This window comes from Callithrix jacchus, chromosome 15 (assembly GCF_049354715.1).
Source record: "Callithrix jacchus isolate 240 chromosome 15, calJac240_pri, whole genome shotgun sequence".
Taxonomy (NCBI): domain Eukaryota; kingdom Metazoa; phylum Chordata; class Mammalia; order Primates; family Cebidae; genus Callithrix; species Callithrix jacchus.
Genome location: NC_133516.1, coordinates 28595800 through 28602430, shown reverse-complemented (window position 1 = coordinate 28602430; position 6631 = coordinate 28595800). Strand labels below are relative to the sequence as shown.

The following is a 6631-nucleotide window of genomic DNA, read 5'->3' as shown; positions in this document are numbered from 1 at the left end:
CATACTTATGCTCCTTCTTATTTGTGTCCCATCCCAGGCTAGGGAAGGCAGAACTCAGGGGCCCAGGGTAATATCCAACCATTAATTCGTTAAAATGTTGACCATGTTTTCTAAAGGAAATATAAAGAGCAAGCAAGCACGGCTTTAAGCAAGCATGACTGGAAGGCATGGCATCTTCTTTTTCCTGCTTCTAGGAAAGTCTTCATGAAATGAACGGTAAAAATGGATTGCAGCCGGGCGTGGTGGCTCATGCCTGTAATCCCAGCACTTCAGGAGGCCAAGGCAGGCAGATCACAAGGTCAAGAGATCGAGACCATCCTGGCAAACATGGTGACACTCCATTTCTACTAAAAATACAAGGATTAGCCAGTGTGGTGGCACATGCCTGTAGTCCCAGCTACTCAGGAGGCCGAGGCAGGAGAATTGCTTGAACCCAGGAGGCGGAGTTTGCAGTGAGCTGAGATAGCAACACTGCACTCCAGCCTGGCGGCAAAGCGAGACTCTATCCCCCCCCCAAAAAAGATTACATTTCTGCCTAGTCTAGCATCCCAAGGGTTTCCCATGACAAACATACAGCATCGGTAAGCTTGGATGCCTGTGCACCCCTCACGCAGCAAGACTGACCTTCCCAATGGCTTTTAAACATGGTCCTCCATCCCCAAGCAATGCCAGTGGTGATCTTCATGAGCTCATGCTCTGGCCATCCCTTCCTGCCTATGCACACACACTGTCTTTAGCTCTTCAGTCAGTGCCACATAAGACCTGCTAGACTGAGGGACGCTCTGCCTTTTCAGCAACTCTGTGTACCTCTGCTGTGGTCATTATGCGTGCATTTGATGGCAGACTTGGTGAGAATGCTCTTCAAAGTGGGGATCTTATTAAAATACAGATTCTGAGTCAGAAGGTCTGGGGTGGGCCTGAGTCTGCATGGCTAACAAGCTTTCAGGCAATACCCATGATGCTGGGCCAGGACCACACTTTGATGTCAGGGGAGAGTCTTATATCCACATTTGGGAGGTGTAGAGAGAAGGCCTGCCCCATGGTAGCCTTCTGAACAGAGAAGGACCATAAGGGCTTGATGAGACAATGTAGCAGAGAGCCTTATAAAGTATGATGTGTGGGGAAAATATTGGCTGTTGTTATGACTTTCTATCATGTAAATGATATACTTGCTTTGGAATCAGAAAGAGCTGGGTTTACCCCCTACTTTACTAACTGAGAATTTGAGCAAGTCACTCAATCTTGTTAACCCTCACTTTTCTTAGCTATAAAATGAGAGGCTATTACTTAAAACTGTATTTGCAGATGTTGACTCAATATATATTTACATATTCATTTTTCTCTCTGTTGACCTAAATGAAAAAACTTTACATGTGTGTATGTGAGTAACTTGCTGAACATTTCTGCTAAATGATGAGAATCTAGAGCCAGAATTTGGCTAAAATTCCACTCTAAAACTATTTAATCAAACAGCTTTGTTAAGAGTCACCTGTTAAACTTCTCATCAGGGAACCCGGAATGATTTATGGTTTGCTACCACAACTCTATGAAGCGAGTGGTTTCAATCAAGTTTCAGTTGCACAAGTTCAGTAGAAAGCTGGGGAAATCCACTTGAAAGAAAATTGTTGCCCTTAAACCCTTTTTATCACCAGAGCTATCCAGAGACAGAACGTGGACCCCATTCCAATGGGGCTGACATTTATCTTTGGCTAATGTAAATTTTCTTTGTTGTTGCCATTGTTTTGAGACAGGGTCTCGCTCCGTCATCCAGGCTAGAGTGCAGTGGTGCAATCGCAGCTCACTGCAGCCTTGACCTCCCGGGCTCAAGTGATCCTCCCACATCAGCCTCTCGAATAGCTGGGACTATAGGCATGCACCACTGTGCCTGGCTAATTTTTTGATATTCTGTAGAGATGAGAGCTCACTATGTTACCCAGACTGGTCTTGAATTCCTGGGCTCAAGGAATCCTCTCACTTCCTCCTCCCAAAGTGCTGGGATTACAGGCATGAGCCACAGTGCCCAGCCTAAGATGAGTTTTCTAAAGAAGTTCTAAATAGTAACAATATAAACTTCCAGTATTGCCATTTAATTCCAACTCACCCCAAAGATTCTTCAAGCAAGGTTGATGGATGCGTTCAGACTAGCAGGTGCAAGAAAAAAAAACTTGAATTGGGAATTTGGCAGGAGCCAAGGACAGTTCTGGCACAAGAATGGCCCAGAAGGGCACATCATTACAAGTTTTCTCTGCCTAGCATTGTCATAAGCAGTTTTTACACCACATTTTAAAATTTTAACAACACCTTGGGAGGAAGATATTCCTCCCATTTTACCAAAGGGGAAACTGAAACAAAGCGAAGGCAATTAATACATGAATTTAAAAGATAAAAATTGTAACTATCTTTTGGGGTTTTTTTGAGATTGAGTCTTGCTCTGTCACCCAGGCTGGAGTGCAGTGGGGCAATCTCAGCTCACTGCAACCTCCGCCTCCCAGGTTCAAGTGATTCTCCTGCTTCAGCCTCCTAAATAGCTGGGATTACAGGCATGTACCACTACATGGTAATTTTTTTATTTTTAGTAAAGATGGGGTTTGCCATGTTGGCCAGGCTATTCTCAAACTCCTGAACTCAAGTGATCCGCCTACCTCAGCCTCCCAAACTGCTGGGATTACAGGCGAGAGCCACTTCACCCAGCCACAGCTATCTTATTTTTAGCTGCACGGTGTAAAACCGAATTTTTTTGTTTTTGTTTTTGTTTGTTTGTTTTTTAATGAGATGGAGTCTAGCTCTGTTAGCCCAGGCTGGAGTGCAGTGGCACAATCTTGGCTCACTGCAACCTCTGCCTCCTGGGTCCCAGTTCAAGCAATTCTCCTACCTCAGCCTCCCAAGTAGCTGGGATTACAGGCACCCAACACCAAGCCCAGCCAATTTTTGTATTTTTTAGTAGAGACGGGGTTTCACCATGTTGGCCAGTCTGGTCTTGAACTCCTGAGCTTGTGATTCACCAGCCTCAGCCTCCCAAAGTGCTGGGATTACAGGCGTGAGCCACCTCAACCGGCCAACCAAATTGTTAACCTACCTAATTGGATCCATTAAATATTGTGGAATAGCCCCCATGGTGAATACAAGTCTTCTGTGGTATACACAAAGCTGAATATTACAGAACTATTGGTTATATTGGAAGACTCTAAACAACCCAAGTCTAAAACCAATTACTGTAGATCCAGACAGTGGAAGGGTATGAAGTCACTCGTATATTTTCAAAGAACTTTTGGTGGCTGAAAAAGCCCTCATAATATATGAAATGAAGAGGGTAGGGTATTTTACACATTCATTTATTTATCCAAACTTAGTTATCCCACATTTGCTTTTCCAGCCATAATTCTGTGAACACAGCTGTTGAATCAGGCAGGCTTGCCCTCATAGAGCTGACAGCATGGTGGACATGAAGCTTTCCTGGGAGAAGAAGCCCCAAAATGTTAACAGTTTTCTTTTCAAATAGTAGGGGTTTTTAATTTTTTTGTCTTCATGTTTATGTTATTTCAAAATATTCTATATTAAGCATGTATTACTTTTTTATAGATTTGCTGAGTTATGATTTAGCACACAATAAACTACACGTTTAAAGTATGCAATTGGATAAATCTTGCTAAGTACACACGGGAGACATCATTACTACAATGAAGGCACTGGACATATCTATCACCCCAAAAGTGACCTTGAACCCACTGTTATTCCTTCCTCCCACCTCCCCCTCTCCTCACCACATTCAACCACTGATCTGCTTTCTGTCACTATAGTTTGGTTTGCATTTCTAGAATTTTATTTCTAGAATTGAAATACCTAAAAAATACTCTTTTGTCTGGCTTCTTTCACTCAGCATCATTTTGAGATGTATTCACGTTGTTGTGTGTACCAATAGTTGTTCCCTATTACTGTGGAATAGTATTCAATTATGTGGCCTATACCAGTTTGTTATCCATTCATTGGTTTGTAGACATTTTGGTTGCCTCTGATTTTTGGTTATTACAGAAAATGCTGTTATACATGCTCAAGTATTTATATGAACATATATTTTTTTCTTTCTTGGGTAAACACCTAGGAGTGAAATGGCTGGGTCATGTGATAAATCTCTGTTTAATTTTTTGAGGAACTGTCAAACTGTTTTTGAATGACTGTATACACTTCTACCAGGAGTGATGAATTCATCATTCCCTCTCTTTTAAAATTACATGAGAAATAAATGAATACCTTCTGTTGTAAAAAGAAAATCCAAAAGCTTCAGAAATATATAGAGTAAGAAAAGTGAACATTCCCTTTTATTCCATTCCTTTCCTAGTTCCTCATACATATTTATCACTAAAAGTTTGGTGTGTGTTCATCTTTTCTTTGCTAGAGTGTGTGCATGTGTGTCCACATGCACGTGTTTGCATGTGGAAGCATGTATGTGTGTGTGAGATTCTGTGAGCTCTGTTGTTGTAACTCTGGCTTCACTCACTGAATAATGAAGCTTGAAGGTCATTCTTCATCAGTACATGTAGACCTCAGTCTTTTGAATTGTTGCTGAGTATCCTTCTTCAATAAGCAGGGGGAGAGGTGTTTTTCAACGTGGTTGGAATTCTATTTACCCTTCCTCTGAAAGAGGCAGGTCTCTTCAACATTTTCTATTCATGTGACCATTGGAGAAGCTCCTTCTTCTCTGCACGAAAGGCTGCCTGTCAGGAAGGATTGCACTTCTTTCGGTGGATCTGGATCTCCTGGGAGCTGCACAGGCGTGGTTACCTTTCTGGAGAGTGAAAGAACAGTCAGAGGAAATGTAATGGATGGCTACAAGGTGTGACAGCTCTGCCGTCACACTAGGTTTATGCTTGCCTCACATTCCTCAGAGCAGAATTGCCTTTCAAGGCCCACCATTTATTCTTGTACTTGGTGGTGAGGAAGCTCACTTTAAGTGTAGTCATTCTGAGAAGGGCAAAAGGGCTTCAACTCTTCACCTTTCAGCTTTGGAAATGAGTAAAATTGTGAGTCTCTTTTTAACATATCAGAAAATTTACCACATTGGCTGAGTGTGGTGAGAAAACCCACTCCCTTTTTTAAAACAGACAATAATGAAACCCATACTTGGTCAGCTAAACAGATTTTTACTCTCCTCATGTGTGTTTTTTTCTCTCTTATATTTTCTTTTAATAATTAATGATATTAGGACTACATTAAATGGTACCTCTTTATCTCTCTTTTGGCAATAATCTGGGGGCTAAATCATTGATACTTATTAATACATAAAATTAGGACTATATTATAATAAAGTTGCATATCCTGCACTGAACATTGCCATAAACATGTTTTCATGTCATTAAATATTAACCAAATATTAAATCCACATCTTAATCATTAATGACTTCATAATATTTGAGATATGGACATACCATAATTTATAACAGTTGCCCTGTGGTTGAAAGATTTTTACTAGTCAGTAAAGATTTTGAGTAGCAATAAGTGAAGAAAAGTTTTAAAAATTATTCATTATGACAAGTGGAAATTAGGTTCTAGTAGCAATATTAAAATTAAATCATGTATCACATCTTAAAATTTTGTTATCTTCCTATGATAACGCCTTCCTCATTATTTTGAACTAAATAGGCTACTCTTTTTAAATTTTTTACTCTCAGAATTTAATCTTTGGAAAATGTTTCATGACATTTTATATTAATTTTATAGTAATTTGTAATTACACATTACCTGCTAGTCTCTGAAAAGTGTGTTGGTTAAATGTCTACTTCGTTCAACCTTTCCACAGGGGGCTTGAACATCACAATCTGTCTCACACATGATGTCCAGCATTGTGTTCTGTTAGACATATCACGCATGACATTGCCCACAAAACTATCTCAAAATGCATTTCTTTAAAAAAGGACACTTTCCTGCTTAACAAGAAAAACTCTATCACACCTAAAATTAATAATCATTCTTTAAGATCATTTAATAGCCATTTATTATTCAGATTCACCAAATGTTTCCCTAAACATCCTTCCCAGCTTCTTTGTCCAAACCAGGAACAAGTCCTTGACCATACATTGCACCTAGCTGTTGTTCTCTCTCCATCTTTTAATCCAGCCGCCAGTGTCTTCGTGGGTAGCTTCTTATTGCAGCCGCTTGGCCAGTGGCCTATAGAGATCCCACCATGCTTGCCAGCGGTGTCATTTATCTTGTTTCTCTCTCCTTTGTATTTCCTGGAAGTTACATCTACATGTTGATTAGACCCAAGTTAAACATCTTTGGCTAGACTGCATCACAGGTGATACTGTGACATCAGAATTCATGACCCCAGGAGATATGAATAACTAACTGGTTGTCCCACTACTCCTGATACCAGGATCAGCCTTTAGATGAGTCTCATGATACTTTTCTCACTAGAAGCCAAAGCAGCCAGAACTGAGTTTGATTGTGCAATTCCGTTTTTCTCCTAAAGACCAGAATCACATCATCATATTGTTACTTTGGCACCATACAGATGTCCAAGTCCCATCAACCACTCCCCTAATGTCCCCAAGCACATGTTAACAGTCCTTGCCTGGATCTACGTTCTCATTAGGAATTGCAAGATTATGATTTTCTATCATCCCTCTACATTTAG

General features: G+C 40.6%; 1 long non-coding RNA gene across 2 annotated transcripts; it reads right to left on the bottom strand.

Moving 5' to 3' along the window:
• Positions 1–3241: 3241 nt before the first annotated feature.
• LOC118147834 (uncharacterized) lies at positions 3242–6238 on the bottom strand. Of its 2 annotated transcripts, none has more exons than XR_013527266.1 (3): positions 5737–6238; positions 4496–4783; positions 3242–3453 (listed from the first exon to the last, which is right to left on the bottom strand). It is a non-coding gene; the product is annotated as an uncharacterized LOC118147834 (long non-coding RNA). The 2 variants fall into 2 exon arrangements; XR_004734454.3 differs by having other exon boundaries at positions 6071–6238.
• Between the last annotated feature and the right edge of the window lie 393 nt (positions 6239–6631).